We start from the raw sequence: 16,395 nt of genomic DNA, 5'->3' as shown, positions 1-16,395 counted from the left end.
TTGGAAAGTTTGGAATTAGGCATACAAAGATGAACACAATAAACATGGAAATTTCCCTCATGCCGTTTTTTTGTTTGTTTGTTTTGTTTGTTTTGTTTTGAGACGGAGTCTCGCTCTGTCGCCCAAGCTGGAGTGCAGTGGCGCGATCTCGGCTCACTGCAAGCTCCGCCTCCCTGGTTCACGCCATTCTCCTGCCTCAGCCTCCGGAGTAGCTCAGACTACAGGCGCCCGCCACCACGCCAGGCTAATTTTTTTGTATTTTTAGTAGAGACGGGGTTTCACCGTGTTAGCCAGGATGGTCTCATCTGCTGACCTCGTGATCCGCCCGTCTCGGCCTCCCAAAGTGCTGGGATTACAGGCGTGAGCCACCGCGCCTGGCCCCCTCGTGCTGTTTTTATCGGTCATAAGAGTTGTATGAAAGGGAGCAGAGATCAGGAGCACCTAACCTAGTGGAGGGGATCAGGAAGGCGTCCTGAAGGAAGTGACATTTAAGCTAAGGGCTGATGGGCAAACAGACGTTAGCAGTTATAAGTGATTGCCAAAATAACTAATAAAAGCAGTCATGAAATCACTGTCAGAAATATTTGTTGAAGGCATTAATTCATTCACATTCATATATATATGGCCTACTGTGTGCCAGGAAGCATCAGAGCAGTGAATAAAACAACTCCCTGCTTACAAAGAGATGCCAGAGACTGGATATGAACAAACCTAAGCCTAATCTTTTTTTTAAAAAAAAAAAAAAATGAAGAAGAAGAAGTAGGGGGTGATTGGGAATATACTGCTGAAACTGCAGGCCAGAAGAGTTTATATCAGTCGTTAGCCAAATGTTAGGACTCATAATTTTTTACTTTTAGAAACAATAAGATGGATGCATTTAGAACAAGTTATGCCAGCCAGAACTTATCTTCTTTTCTCTGGGGGTTATTAACTGGATGGACAGGTAGAACACTGTCATTGTATTTCTTATGCTGCCAGGGTTGGCATTGGTTGATACCACAGTTGAGGTGGTTTTATAGCTTATTTAATTGATTCTACCTTAAAAAAAAAAGTGGTACTGGATGGAGTTACCTCAACCTGTAGCCACCTGACAATGGTTTTAACCTTGTCTGGTACCATTTTATTACAGCAGAGAAAAAGAGAGGTTGTGCATACAAGCAAGAACAAGCAGTCTAAATGGCAGAATTGTTAGCCAGGTGTGGTGGTGTGTACCTGCAGTCCCAGCTAGTTGGGAGGCCAAAGTGGGAGGATTGCTTGAGCCCAGGAGTTCGAGGCTACAATGAGCTGTGATGGCATGACTGCATTCCAACCTGGGCAACAGAGTGAGACCCCATCTCTTAAAATAAATAAATACATAATAAATGGCAGAATTTTGGGATTAAAAAATAAGTTTAAAATAAAATGATGAAATTTAACAGGGATTTAGGTGACGATTACATAACCCTGTGAATATACTAAAAAACTAAAAAGTGGGTTTAGGTATCACAATAAAGCTATTAAAAATGTAACAGGAATATGTGTAAAGCTCTATATTATAGTAACAGTTGTCAATTATTGCCATACAGTTAATCTTTATATTAACTTTTTTCTTGATGCTATGATTGCAAAAGTATGAAATAATTTGGAAAATATCAAGTGAAAACATCACAATAGTTTGATTATAACCTCTTAAAAATAAATACACAGAGATCAGAAGGAAAAACATTTTTTAAAAAAATCATTTAAAGATGCATTAATGAATTAGATCTGGCTTTGTGAACAGTACCTGAGAAAAAGATTCAAATATTTCAGGTGTCATAATTTGACTATAAAGCTAGTGCAATCTTCATTTATACCAGGAGTGAGAGATTCAATTTCATTTTAATCATAGGTTCCTGAAGGAGAGTCCTGAGTCCAGTAGGGGGAAAAATGCTGTGATTGATTAGTGATGTCTACCACGAGTATGCGAAAGGGAAGTGGTAAGGATAACCAGGTATTTGCTAACCTTTGGCTAGATTAATATAATATTCAAGATCTAATCCACTCACAGAATTGACCAGACTATAACTGGATTATGATGCCCAGCCTGGCATATAATGAACACTCAATAAATACTTTTCAACTGAAAATTCGAACTACCACACTTCAAAAGAGACATTGACATATTAGAGAGTTTTCAGAGACTGAGCACCAAAATAATGAACAAAGGTGGTTGAAGAAATTGAGAAGACAGTATACGATGTTGAGAAGAGAAAGGGTTTGTGTGTGTGTTTGGGGGATGGGGAGGGGAGTTACATGATACTAATGCTCAAAAATACAAAGAGGGCGAGAATAATCTTTATGATTATTTAAGAATACAGGACAGACAGGTAGAAGTCAGAGGAAAATATTAGTTTATATAAGAAAGCACTTAATAATTAGAGTGGTTCAACATTTATGTAAATTCTTCACATGTAATGGTGAGCATGCTTTTGGCAGCATAATCATAGCTAACACTTACTGATTGCTTACGGATGCCAGGCACTACTTCTTTGTGTTTTCTATGTATTAACTCTTTTAATCAACATAACAACCTATTAGGTAAGTTACTATTATTACTCTCATTTAGAAATGAAGATCAGAAAGGTTAAGTTCTTTGCCTATGGTTATTTAAATCATGAGAACTGAAATTTGACCACAGACAGTCTGCACTCTTGACCACTGTACTATATTATACCAGGAGTCCTCAAGTCCCAGGCTGAGGACTGGTACAGGTCTGTGGCCTGTTAGGAACTGGGTGGCACAGCAAGAGGTGAGCGGCGGGTGAGCAAACATTACTGCCTGAGCTCCGCCTCCTGTCAGATCAGCAGCAGTATTAGATTCTCATAGGAGCATAAACCCTATTATGAACTGCACACGCGAGGGATCTAGGTTGTGTGCTTCTTATGAGAATCTAATGACTGATGATCTGAGGTGGAACAGTTTCATCCCAAAACCATTCCCACCCCCAGTCCGTGGAAAAATTGTCTTCCATGAAACTGGTCCCTGGGGCCAAAAAGGCTGGGGACCGCTGTATTATACTATGTCTACCAAGGGCAGAATACCCAACTAAAACTGACTGAAAGCTTAGGGACATTAATTCCCTCTCTTAACTCAATGACTGGAGGTTGGTGGTTCTAGGGTGTCCATGTGTCAACATAAATAACAGAGAAATGTTCTCTAAAAGAAAGTGATATTTATTCAGGAATAGGGCATTGCAATGGGAATACACATGCCATAGTAAACTGTGTGTGTATTCATGAAGATACAAGAAGACAAAGGTTTTTTAAGGACAAATGAGGAATATTACATAATTGTTTTGAAATAATTGTCCTTGGCTACAAGGATCAATAACAAGGGTGACACCAGTCTGAGGCTGGACAAGCACTTTCTGGGCACAAGTCCTTGCAGAAGGATTTTTTATGTAAGATCGTGATGGCCTTTGTACAAAGTTGTGGGTTTTGCAGTCTTTTGTGATAGTTTTTGTTATCAGGCATTTATGCAGGAGAATCATTCTCTTCCTGGGTTTTCCCAGCTCTATTGGTCAGAGGCTTTTTGTGGTTTGTTTGTTTTTTGTTTCTGTTTTTGTTTTTTGAAAAAGGCTTTCGCTCTTGTTGCCCAGGCTGGAGTGCAGTGGTGCAGTCTTGGCTCACTGCCACCTCCGCCTCCCGGGTTCAAGCGATTCTCCTGCCTCAAGCCTCCCTAGTAGCTGGGATTATAGGCATGTGCCACCACGCCCGACTAATTTTTAGTAGAGATGGGGTTTCACCATGTTGGTCAGGCTGGTCTCGAACTCCTGACCTCAGGTGATCCACCCTCCTCGGCCTCCCAAAGTGCTGGGATTACAGATGTGAGCCACGGCGACTGGTCTTGTTTTTGTTTTGAGACAGGGTCTTGCTGTGCCGCCTAGGCTAGAGTGCAGTGGCAGGATCATAGTGTACGACAGCCTTGAACTCTGGGCTCAAGCTATCATCATGTGTCAGCGCCCTGAGTAGCTGGGTATGCAGGTGTGCACCACCACACCTGGATAAGTTTCTCTTTATCTTTTTTTTTTTTTTTTTGAGACGGAGTTTCGCTTTTGTTGCTAGGCTGGAGTGCAGTGGCGCGATCTCAGCTCACCGCAACCTCCCCTTCCCAGGTTCAAGCGATCCTCCTGCCTCAGCCTCCTGAGTAGCTGGGATTACAGGCATGTGCCACCACGCCCAGGTAATTTTGTATTTTTAGTAGAGACAGGGTTTCTCCATGTTGGTCAGGCTGGTCTCAAACTCCCAACCTCAGATGATCCACCCGCCTCGGCCTCCTAAAGTGCTGGGATTACAGGCGTGAGCCATCTCACTCAGCCTGTTTTTTAACACAAGTGACTCCATTTTGATTCTGACAAAGTTCACACATGGCTCAATGATCTTATCAAGAATTTAGGGTTTTTCCGTCTTTCCAGTCCACTGTCTTTATGTTATTGTTGAAAGTGTCATCTATAATGGTTGTAAGGTACCTACAGAAGTTCTAAGAATCACATCCTCACACAAGGTCCAAAGGCAAGAAGGAAAATGATATTCTCTTTCACTCTTGCTGTTTCTCAAGTCTGAAGTTTTGCAGAAGCCCCACCCTCCTGAAGAATTCCTTTTAGGTACCGTTGGCCTGAATTTAATCACATGTTCATGCACTAGTCAAAAGAGAGGCTGAGAAAGTAAATATGTAGCATTTTTAGGCTCCAAGAAGTAAGGTGGGCTTTGCCACCAAGGAATAGGGTAGGGGCAAGGCTACTTGACAGGCAGCTACCAGTGTGTGCCACATCATACCTGGAACTTTTTAAAGACTTGATGAATATCTGTTAATGATGTGGTAGAAAGAACAACTGCTGGAGGGGGATGGGCAGGAAGTTTGAAATCTTAAGAATACAAGACAAACCGATAGAAATCAGAGGAAAATATTAATTTATATAAGAAAGCATGCTGGGCGCAGTGGTTCATGCCTGTAATCCCAGCACTTTGGGAGGCCGAGGCAGGTGGATCACCTGAGGTCAGGAGTTCAAGACCAGCCTGACCAACATGGTGAAATCCCATCTCTACTCAAAATATAAAAATTAGCCTGGCGTGGTGGCACGCGCCTGTAATCCCAGCTACTCAGGAGGCTGAGACAGGAGAATTGCTTAAACCTGGGAGGCAGAGGCTGCAGTGAGCTGAGATCCCACCACTGCACTCCAGCCTGGGCAACAAAGTGAAACTCTGTAGGTAGGTACGTAGGTAGGTAGGTAGGTAGGTAGGAAGGAAGGAAGGAAGGAAGGAAGGAAGGAAGTTAAAATTAGTGTGCTGACCAAGCTGGTGTGGGGGTGAGGGGGACCCCTAGAAAAGAACATACAAGAACGCCACAGACACCTCTGTTCTTGCCCAGAGTCCAGCATTTTTTGGATGAATATATACTCCAAGATCCCTTTTTGCTTTAATATTCTGTGATTTTCCTCAGTAAGTAAGTTTTTTTTTTTTGAGACAGATCTTGCTCTGTTGCACAGGCTGGAGTGCAGCAGCGCAATGGGCTCACTGCAACTTCACTGCGCCTCCTGGGTTCAAGTGATTCTCCTGTCTCAGCTTCCTGAGTAGCTGGAACTACATGCGTGCGCCACCATGCCTGGCTAATTTTTGTATTTTTAGCCAGGCATGGCTGACCTCAGGTGATTCACCCACCTCAGCCTCCCAAAGTGCTGGGATTACAGGCGTGAGCCACCATGCCCAGCCAAGTAATTTCTTTTCACTGATATTGAGATACCCACAAAGTACTGAGGAGAATATGGTTCTGTGTGTCTTCAAAGGAAAAAGAAGTAAAGATGCAATTTGGTGTGATGGTGAACATTATAGATGATTATTTAGAAGACCTTGATTCCAGTCTTCCTGACTCTGCCTCTAAAGAATGGTGTGATCTTTGGGTCCCAGTTTTCTTGTTTATAATCCTAAGCATTTTAGATTCCACTGAGTATGTATACAGGCAGAGAAACAAAATCAGTGGATGAATATGTGTTTTTTTTTGACGGAGCCTCACTCTGATGCCCAGGCTGGAGTGGCACGATCTCGGCTCACTGCAACCTCCACCTCCCAGGTTCAAGTGATTCTCTTGCCTCAGCCTCTTGAGTAGCTGGGATTACAGGCACCCGCCACCACGCCCGGCTAATTTTTGTATTTTGAGTAGAGATGGGGTTTCACCATGTTGACCAGGCTGATCTGGAACTCCTCACCTCAAGTGATCCGCCCACCTCAGCCTTCCAAAGTGCTGGGATTACAGGTGTGAGCCACCATGCCCGGCCTGAATATGTTGCTCTTTCTAAAAAAAAGATTCTGATTCACCAGCAATAGAATTTTTTATCATAAGCATTATTTTTCTTACAATAATGAAGATTTGGGATGGACCCTTTAAAAACTACCTTCTGATGATTCTGATAACTAACAGACACTCATTGTTAAGTAGCTGAATCTGACCATGCGTAAGGATGTAGTTTGAGGCGGAGAAGTAATAGACGAATTTTCTGCTCTGTCAAACATTTGATGGGTTTCTATTCAAACATATTATCTTCTCAGGTAATTGGAACACTTTTTAACAGCTTATTGAGGTACATTTGAAGTACCATAAAATTCACTCATTGTAAGTGTACAATTCAACGCTTTCCAGTAGAGTTATGCATTTGTACAACCATCACCACAATCAGGTTCTAAAACATTTCCATTACCCACAAAAGCTCCCTCTTGCCCTTTGCAGTCAATTTCCTCTCCCAGCCCAGCCAACTACTTATGTTTTCTTGTCTTTATAGATTTGCCTATCCTGGATGTTCCTGGACATTCACATACATGGAATCATGCAATACTTAGTCTTTCATGTCTGGCTTCTTTTACTTAGCATACTTTTGAGGTTCCTTCATGTTCTAGCATGTATCAGAGGTCAATTTCTCTTTATTGTTGGATGATACTCCATTGTACAGATACATCGCATTTTGTTGTCCATTCAGTGGTTGATGGGTATTTGGGTTGCTTCTAGTTTTAGCTACTATGAATAACACTACCGTGAAGATTTGTGTATGTCTATATGTTGACAAATGTTTTCATTTCTTTTAGTTAAATACCTAGAAGTGGAAATATTGGGTTGAATGGTAAGTCTATGTTTAACCTTTTAAGACATTTTCAAACTGTTTTCCAAAGCAATTGTACTATTTTACATTCTCACTTGCAATGTATGAGAGTCGCAGTTTCTCCACATCTTTGCCACATCTGCTGTTGTCAATGTCTTTTTGACTACAGCCTTTACTGTGGGTATGTGGTGGTATCACTGCACTTTTAATTTGCGTTTCCCTGATGACGACTGATGTTGAGCATCTTTTCATGGTGCTTATTAGCCATGCAAGTGTCTTCTTTTGGTGAAATGTCTATTCAAATCTTTTGCCCATTTTTAATGAGTTTTTCATCTTATTAGTGGATTATAATGGTTCTTTATATATTCTGAATACTAGATCCTTATCAAATATTTGATTTACAAATACCATCTCCTGTTCTGTGACTTTAAATTTCTACTCAGTGTTTTTGAGTAGGTTTTTGTTTTGTTTTTTAGAGATAGGATCTCACTATTTTGCCCAGGCTGGCCTAAGGAGGCAGAGGTGGTAGGATGGCTTGAGATAAGAGTTCAAGGACACCTCGGGCAAAATATTGGTGCATGGCTATTGACTATTGTCACATGCCACTACCCCAAGCTGTGCGTAGTGTTTTTTGAAGAACAAAAGTTTTTAATTTTGATGAAGTCCAATTTATCAGTTTTTCCTTTATGGGTCATCTAAGAAATCTTTGCCTAATCCAAGGTTACAAAGATTTTCTTTTATTTATTTTTCATTAAGAAGTGTTAATGTTTTAGCTCTTACATTTAGGTCTGTGATGCATTTTGAGTTAATATTTGTGTATGGAGTAAAGTAAGGGTTTAAATTCATTTTTTTGTATATGTGTATCTAATTGTCCTAGCATTGTTTGTTAAAAGGGTTATACTTTGTCCACTCATTTGCCTTGGCATCTTTGTCAAATATCTTTTGACTATAAATGTAATGATTTATTTCTGGTCTCTTAATTATGTTCCACAGAGTGATTTGTCTATCTTGATTACTATGTGCCTTGATTAATATGATTTTATAGTTAAGTTGTGAAATCAGGTAATGCAAGTTCTTCAACTTTGTTTTCTTTTTAAAATTGTTTTGGCTATTCTAAGTCCTTTGCATTTTCATATACGTTTTTGGATCTGCAGACAGGCTTGTTAATTTCAACCCCCACCTCAAGAAAAGCCTTTCGGGGTCTTAATAGAGATTAGCTTGAATCTATATATTAATTTGGGTAGAATTGCCATCTTAACAATATTGAGTCTCCCTGGCCATGAACATGGACTGTCCTCCATTTATTTAGAGCTTTAAAAAATTATTTCAGTAATATTTTGTAGTTTTCAGTATAAAAGCCTTATACTTCTTTTGCTAAATTTATTTTTAGGTTTTTTTCTTTTTGATGCCATTGTGAATGAAATTGTTTTCTTCATTTCAGTATCACATTACTCATAGCTAGTATGTAAAATACAATTGATTTTTATATTCCTGCAACCTAGCTAAACCCTTATTTTATTCTAGTCATTTTGTTGTTGGTTCTTTAGGATTTTCTACATAAAGGATCACTCCAGTGTGTAGCTGCCTTCTTCTCAGTTTGGGTCTTAAAAAAATGTCTCTTCTCAGTTTGGGTTTTAAAAAAATTCTTATTTTCCTGTGTTACCTGTCTTTCTAAGAATGACCCTATGTCTCGTAGCTGAGTTATCAGCCAGTGACTGGTGAGAGATTATGCTCAAACACCTTGAGCCTGTAAGGTTTCCATGCTTTGCTGTGGATTTGTGTTTGGTTTGGGGAGTGCATTCCAAGTTTGAAAAGTTTTCAAATCTGTCTTCACCTTTGCTTTCTCTTAGGCTCTCTTGGGTCTCTACTGCATGTGTACAGGCACCCAGACATCTGAGGATGAGAGCTTAGTATCTGAGTTTTCAATGGCTATCTCATTTCCAGGAGCTTCCTCACCTGAGACTGCAGCCTCAGGCTAGGAGAGCTGAAGGCTTTTCTCATTCACCGCTGGGCATAGATTTCCTGCCCTTCACTCCAAATCAAGTCATCACTTTGTCTGCTGCTGGCTTTCAAGGCCAGCTCCACCCTGGTAAAACTACTGTGCTGACCAAGCTGGGGGTGAGAGGGATCCTTAGGAATGAACATGCAAGAATGCCAGAGACACCTTCGTTCTTGCCCAAAGCCCAGCATTTTTTGGGTGGATATATGCTCTTCAATTTGTTCTTTGCTTTTAGTTGGTTTCCAGAACCCTAAAATGATACTCTTTGACAATTTTATCCAGTTTTATAATTATTTTTGGGAGAGATGATTTATCAGTTTCCTTACTCTCCCATAGCTGGAAGTCCAGCAACATTTATTGCACACATTCTATATGCCAGGCACTGGTAATTCCAGTAACAACCCTATGAGGATCGTAATGTTATCCTCTCCATTTTGCAGATGAGAAGACTGAGGCTTAGCAAGATGAGGCTTAGCAAGATGAAGTACTGTGCTTAAGGTCACCAGAATTCAAACCCCAGAAGGCTGACTGCAGAGCTAGTTTACTTGACTAGTATATCATATCCCCTGCATTCCTGTCTTCGGCCTGGTATTGAGTGATTAATTATCTTCTCTAGCATTTGTTCTTTTTATTAGACCATTTAGGTTGACTTTGCCCCCATTTTTGTCACTTAGCACAAAATGTCAGCCTTCAGATTTTTCACTGAAATGGAAATATCAGTCCTAATTCTTTGTCACTCAAACAAGTGGCAGTTTATAACACTTAACAAAGAGCTTGAAATACAATATTCATGGTTAGCAAGACAATCCCACGTGTCCAGTTGACTGGACCAATCTCCGTATTCCAGAGTAGAGCCAGAGCAGAAATCAGGGGCAAGGGTTCCCATAGTTAGATAACCAAAGCCTCTAGTCTCTTAAGACTGGTGAGATCTAACCTCTCAAGACTGAGTCCTTTGTTTGGTTCAGTGTTCTGTAGGATTTTAAATGGGATTGCTATTCAGAATGTCCACTGTGCTAATGGATTGAAGATGATAGAGTTCTCTCCAATCACTAGCAACTGAGATAGAGACAGTGAAGCTTATCAAATCTGACCATGTGCAATGTAAAAAACAAAAAGATGGCTGGGTGTAGTGGCTCATGCCTGTAATCCCATTGCTTTGGGAAGCCAAGGCAGGAGGACCACTTGAGGCCAGGAGTTCAAGACCAGCCTGAACAACATAGCAAGACCCTCGTCTCTACAAGAAATAAATTAAAATTAGCTGGATATGGTGGCGTGTGCCTGTAATTGCAGCTACTGGGGAGGCTGAGGTGGGAGGGTCACTTGAGCCCAGGGGTTCGAGGTCACAGTGAACTGTGATGGCACCACTGCACTCCAGCTTGGGTGACAGGACAGGACACGGTCTCTAAAATCTTTTTTTTTTAAAAGAGAGAACTTCTGGCTGATTCCTTCTCACTTTGACCTTGAACACAATGAGAAAATGAATAAATGATGTTAAAAAGAAGGAAACAAGGCCAGGCCCAGTGGCTCACATCTGTAATCCCAGCACTTTGGGAGGCCTAGGCAGGTGAATCACTTGAGGTCAGGAGGTCAAGACCAGCTGGCCAACATGGTAAAACCCTGTCTCTACTAAAAAAAAAAAAAAATACAAAAATGAGCTGGGAATGGTGGCACTCGCCTGTAATCCCAGCTACTCAGGAGGCTGAGGCAAGAGAATTGCTTGAACCCAGGAGGCGGAGGTTGCAGTGAGCCAAGACAGTGCCACTGCACTTCAGCCTGAGCAACAGAGTAAGACTCTGTCTCAAATAAATAAATAAATAAATAAATAAAATAAAATGAAGGAAGCGAAAGAGCTATCCCCAGTACAGCTTCGTAAATGAAGCCCTCAAGTAGTGATAATTGGCCAGACAAAGAAGTGTGGGAAGGCAGAGAAGAAGAAGAGTAAGGTTAGGGGAACATGAAAGCCCTGCTCTCCAGCTTTTATGTACAAGCTCCTGTGCCTTGAAACAAGGTATATTCCCTGTGGTCTGTAGTGGACACCTCAGACTGTTTCACCCAAGTGCCCTTCCAGTGTGCCTTCTTATATTTCAGAGGCTAGAGAGCTAAAAATTGTGTTTTCCAGACTTCCTTCCAGCAAAGCTTCCTAATATAAATTCATTTCTATCACTCGTACATAATTGTACGAGATTTGAAAGGGGGGCATGAAAAAGAGCCTATCTTTCTGCCTGTTTTCTGCTGACAAGCACAGTCATGGAATTACAGGGTTTCTCTAAAGCAACATTCATTCCAGTGTCTTTCCCTCAGCCTCCTGGATGTTGAGAGGGAATCATGCATCATCAGAGGCTGGACTCCATGTACAGTGCCCACTCACAGACTTTATAGATTTGGAGAGCAGTTGTGGGAGTGACAATAGCAGTGGCAGATTCTGCATCCCTGGATTGCAGCTGCAGCAGCATGCTCCTGAATTCAACAGGGCCAGTGGTGCTCCCTGAAGTCAGAGTTCCCTTGGCAGGTCAGTTCTACAGTGTTCAGGGAGTCAATCCTGAAGGGCCAGCCCCAAGTTTCATCCTCCAGCATTTCCAGTGGTTTTGTCAATACCTAATTCCCTATATTAAATCCCTTTCTGCTTAAAATACCTAGAGTGGTTTTGGACTCCTGTATTGATATGCTGAACGCATACCAGTGTGGTACATGACATGATTCTAGGTGAATCACAAATAGGTAATAATATTTTTTCATTTTAACACATATTATAAAAGTTGCATATTTATATATGTATATGTGTATAATTAGAACATCAAGTTTGTGATTTCACAGCTGTTAAATCTTTGGCTAAGTCTAAAATATCCTAAGTAGGCCAGGTGTGGTGGCTCACGCCTGTGATCCCAGCACTTTGAGAGGCTGAGGCAGGTGGATCACTTGAGGTCAGGAGTTCAAGACCAGCCTGGCCAACATGGTGAAAACCTGTCTCTACTAAAAATACAAAAATTAGCCGACCGTGGTGGCAGGCACCTGTAATCCCAGCTACTTAGGAGGCTGAGGCAGGAGAATCTCTTGAACCTGGGAGGCGGAGGTTACAGTGAGCCAAGATCACAGCACTGTACTCCAGCTGGGTGACAGAGTGAGACTCCATCTCAAAATAAATAAATAAATATCCTAAGTAAATAATATTCCTTAATAATGTTAATATGGCAAAAATGATAGAAGTCATTCACAAATCCTGAAGATAGGATAACTCTGCTCTAGTGACAGGACTCTTGCTAAGTTGAAGGGGTAGATGATAGAGTGTATTTATGAAGGCAGGATACTCAAGCTCAGCACTCCCCAAATATTTTATGGTGTGAGTAAGTATTTCTGTCTGACACCTTTTTTTTTTTTTGAGACAGAGTCTCGCACTGTTGCCCAGGCTGGAATGCAGTGGCGTGATCTCGGCTCGCTGCAAGCTCCGCCTCGCAGGTTCACAGCATTCTCCTGCCTCAGCCTCCCGAGTAGCTGGGACTACAGGCACCCACTACCACACCTGGTTAATTTTTTGTATTTTTTTTTAGTAGAGATGGGGTTTCACCGTGTTAGCCAGGATGGTCTTGATCTCCTGACCTTCTGATCTACCTGCTTCGGCCTCCCAAAGTGTTGGGATTACAGGCGTGAGCCCCTGCACGTGGCCCTGTCTGACATCTTAAGCGACTCAAGGAAAGAGATAAGGAAGGAAAGAGTACTTGCTTTTTTGAGTTACACAAAGGGCATTGAACAAGTTATCCCCACTGAATTCTCATACCAACCTCTGACATCTGTATTTCTACCTTAGGTTTACAGATAGGAAAACTGAGGGCTCAAAGAGACCATTTAACTTGCTAAGTCACACAGCTACTAAGTGTTCAAGTCAGGGTCTGAACCCAGCTTCACTGGATTTCGAAGCCTGTGCACCTTCAGTTCTCCTGCTTGCCTTCCATCTAAGGCCCAGCCCTACAGCCTTAGTCACTACCACCAGAAATACAAGTTAAGCTTCCCTGCAGAGAAGAAAGAACTTAAATGATTTCTGTAATGTCTAGGGCCACAGCAGGTCACCCAACTCTCTCATAAGCATGGCTCACCTTGAGGTTCAAGAATCTAGTTTGAATTTATAATTAGCATGACATTAATTATTGACAAGTACTTGCTCAACGTTTTAAAACTTGCTTGGCAATTCCTTTGTCAATAATGTTTCCCCAGAAGCAAGGTCTGACATCCAGACATTTTAAAGTTAAAAATAGCACAATAAAAATGATACATAATGTGAAGAAATTACTGCACTTAGTTCCCATGGTAAAGTCAGTTTTCCTCCTGTTTCCTATAAGCAGTTCATTAACTGGGTAGTCACAAGAATATGTGGAAGAAGGAAAAAATAAACGTGAAAGAAGGCAGTGCATGTTCTCATTAAATTTCATCTTACTACATATACTCATATAGTCATTCACAAATATATTTTGAGCACCTACTACATGGCACACACTATGCTAGGCTTACCTGGGTTGGGAGTGGGATTGGCAAATGACAGACATAAGACATAGACCATGTTTTCTAGATTTTTTAAAATGTCTTCAATTTTAAGATAAATCATCCATTTAAAAATTGCTTTTTGGGGGGGATCAAGAGGCAGGCAGGAGGACCCAGTACATTTAATATATGTTTCTCTTTTCAAAAGCATTTAAACATAAAAAAAAGTGCATCTAAGAAATAAGGAAGCACTATATGTTGTTATTTTTTTAATCAAGCTCTTCCCAACCAATTTGTATTCAGGATAGCTAGCAGTTTGCACTGTTTGCAATGAAAGAAAAAATGTCTCGTATCCCTAAGGTACAGAGAAAGGGCTGAGGACATAGGAGAGATGACAAAACTAGTAGTAGATTATGAGAGGTACACTCAGTACAAGTGAAATATAGATCTTCCTCTATTGTCCCTCAGTTACTATTCTTGTAGAGTTGTAAAACTGGAAATAAGAGGGCTTTGGCCGGATACAGTGGCTCATGCCTGTAATTCCAGCTACTTGGGTGGCTGAGGTGGGAGGACTGCATGAGCCCTGGAGTTCAAGACCAGCCTGGGCCACAAAGTGAGACCCCTATCTCAAAAAAAAAAAAAAAACTGGGCACAGTGGCTTAAGCCTATAAGCCTAGCGCTTTGGGAGGCCGAGGTGGGCGGATCACCTGCAGTCAGGAGTTCAAGACCAGCCTGCAACATGGCGAAACCCCATCTCTACTAAAAAATACAAAAATTAGCTAGGCGTGGCTGGGCACGGTGGCTCACGCCTGTAATCCCAGCACTTTGGGAGGCCGAGGCGGGCGGATCACGAGGTCAGGAGATCGAGACCATCCTGGCTAACATGGTGAAACCCTGTCTCTACTAAAAATACAAAAACAAAATTAGCTGAGCGTGGTGGTGCATGCCTTTAGTCCCAGCTACTCGGGAGGCTGAGGTGGGAGAATTGCTGGAGCCCTGGAGACAGAGGTTGCAGTGAGCTGAGATCGCACCACTGCACTCCAGCCTGGTGACAGAGTGAGACTCCATCTCAAAAAAATACTACTCTTCCATAAATCTACCACCATTAGAAATTTACAGTTTAATGTCTCCATATATTCCTTCTAGTACTTGACCATTTGTGTAGAAAACTTCTACTAGGTCAGCCATAATGCCAGAAGCAGATATCCAGTTTGTTTTTTTCCCTGAGACAGAATCTTGCTTTGTTGTCCAGGCTAGAGTGCAGTGGAGCGATTTCGGCTTACTGCAACATCCGCCTCCCAGGTTCAAGTGCTTCTTGTACCTCAGCCTCCTGAGTAGCTGGGATTACAGACATGTACCACCATGCCCAGCTAATTTTTGTATTTTCAGTAGAAACAGGGTTTCACCATGTTGGCCAGGCTGGTCTTGAACTTCTGGCCTTATGTAATTCGACCACATTGGCCTTCCAAAGTGCTGGGATTACAGGTGTCACTCCTGGCCCAGCTTGTTTCTTTTTATTAGCTACTGAATTTTCACCAGCTGCCCCTACTGCTTGAAAACTGCCAGTGTCTAACTGGCCAGAATTGAGCCTCACACTTACACGGAAAGGGTAATCCAATCACTCAAGGAGAATGCCAAGCACATTGTTTTTCAAGAAGGAAAAATGAAAAGAAATCCACATTGTATCTCAAAAAGGACAAGTTCAAAAACCATGTTGTATCTCAAAAGTGAAAAATAAAAAGAAATTAATGTTTAAATATAAGCAGTGCAACTGCAGAATACCAAGAACAAAGAGAAGATTTAAAAATCGTTGTTAAAGAAAACATAAATGAAAATGACATCGGTCTCCTCCACAGCAACCAGGGAGGCCAGAAGATGGTAGACTAGTGTCTCCAAAATATTGAGAGAAAATAACTGTCATCCTTGAATTTCCTATCCGCAAAACTGTCTTTCAAAACCAGAGTGAAAATTTATATATAACTAGGAACTGCATTTGCTATCAAGAGACCCAAACAAAAGAAACATCTAAAGGATGTTTGATCTAGTAGATGGACTGAGAAAAAAATAAAGGATTAAAACAAATTCAGGTGGGGCATGATGGCATGTATCTATAGTCCCGGCTACTTAGGAGGCTGAGCTGGGAGGATCACTGGAGGCCAGAAGTTTGAGGCTGCAGTGCACCAGATCATGCCTGTGAATAGTCACTGCACTCCAGCCTGGGTAACATAGTGAGACCCCATCTCTAGAACAAACAAAAACCAATATTCAGTGGAAGCACACATGTAAATGCAAATAAATATTATTTATGTATAATAATAATATCTAATTCTGGCCAGGCGCAGTGGCTCACGCTTGTAATCCCAGCACTTTGGGAGGCCAAGGCGGGTGGATCACGAGGTCAAGAGATCGAGACCATCCTGGCTAACACAGTGAAACCCTGTCTCTTCTAAAAATACAAAAAATTAGCCGGGCATGGTGGCGGGTGCCTGTAGTCCCAGCTACTTGGGAGGCTGAGGCAGGAGAATGGCATGAACCCAGGAGGTGGAGCTTGCAGTGAGCCAAGATCACGCCACTGCACTCCAGCCTGGGCAACAGAGCAAGACTCTGTCTCAAAAAAAAAAAAATTAATAATAATAATAATATCTAACTCATTGGATTAATACAAGAATAATGCTAGAATACTGTTCTGCATAGTATGTTGGAAGGAAGTATAATGAGAATAAAGTATTCAAAGATTCCTTTTATTGTTCTGGCAAAGGTTAAGAAATCATTTACCTTTAGACTTAGTTAAGTAAAATAGTCATGGTAACATTTCAAG

General features: G+C 41.5%; 1 long non-coding RNA gene across 1 annotated transcript in view; it reads left to right on the top strand.

Moving 5' to 3' along the window:
- LOC134758312 (uncharacterized) overlaps positions 1-16,395 on the top strand; it is a 38,300-nt gene that overhangs the window by 1,375 nt on the left and 20,530 nt on the right. Inside the window, exons 2-3 of the long non-coding RNA XR_010133369.1 lie at positions 1,871-1,958; positions 7,095-7,129. This is a non-coding gene — a long non-coding RNA (uncharacterized lncRNA). The remainder of the gene's footprint in view (positions 1-1,870; positions 1,959-7,094; positions 7,130-16,395) is intronic.

Source organism: Gorilla gorilla, chromosome 3 (assembly GCF_029281585.2).
Source record: "Gorilla gorilla gorilla isolate KB3781 chromosome 3, NHGRI_mGorGor1-v2.1_pri, whole genome shotgun sequence".
In the NCBI taxonomy this organism is placed as follows: domain Eukaryota; kingdom Metazoa; phylum Chordata; class Mammalia; order Primates; family Hominidae; genus Gorilla; species Gorilla gorilla.
Note: the sequence above shows the minus strand (reverse complement) of the source record. Positions and strands in the feature narration are given on the sequence as shown.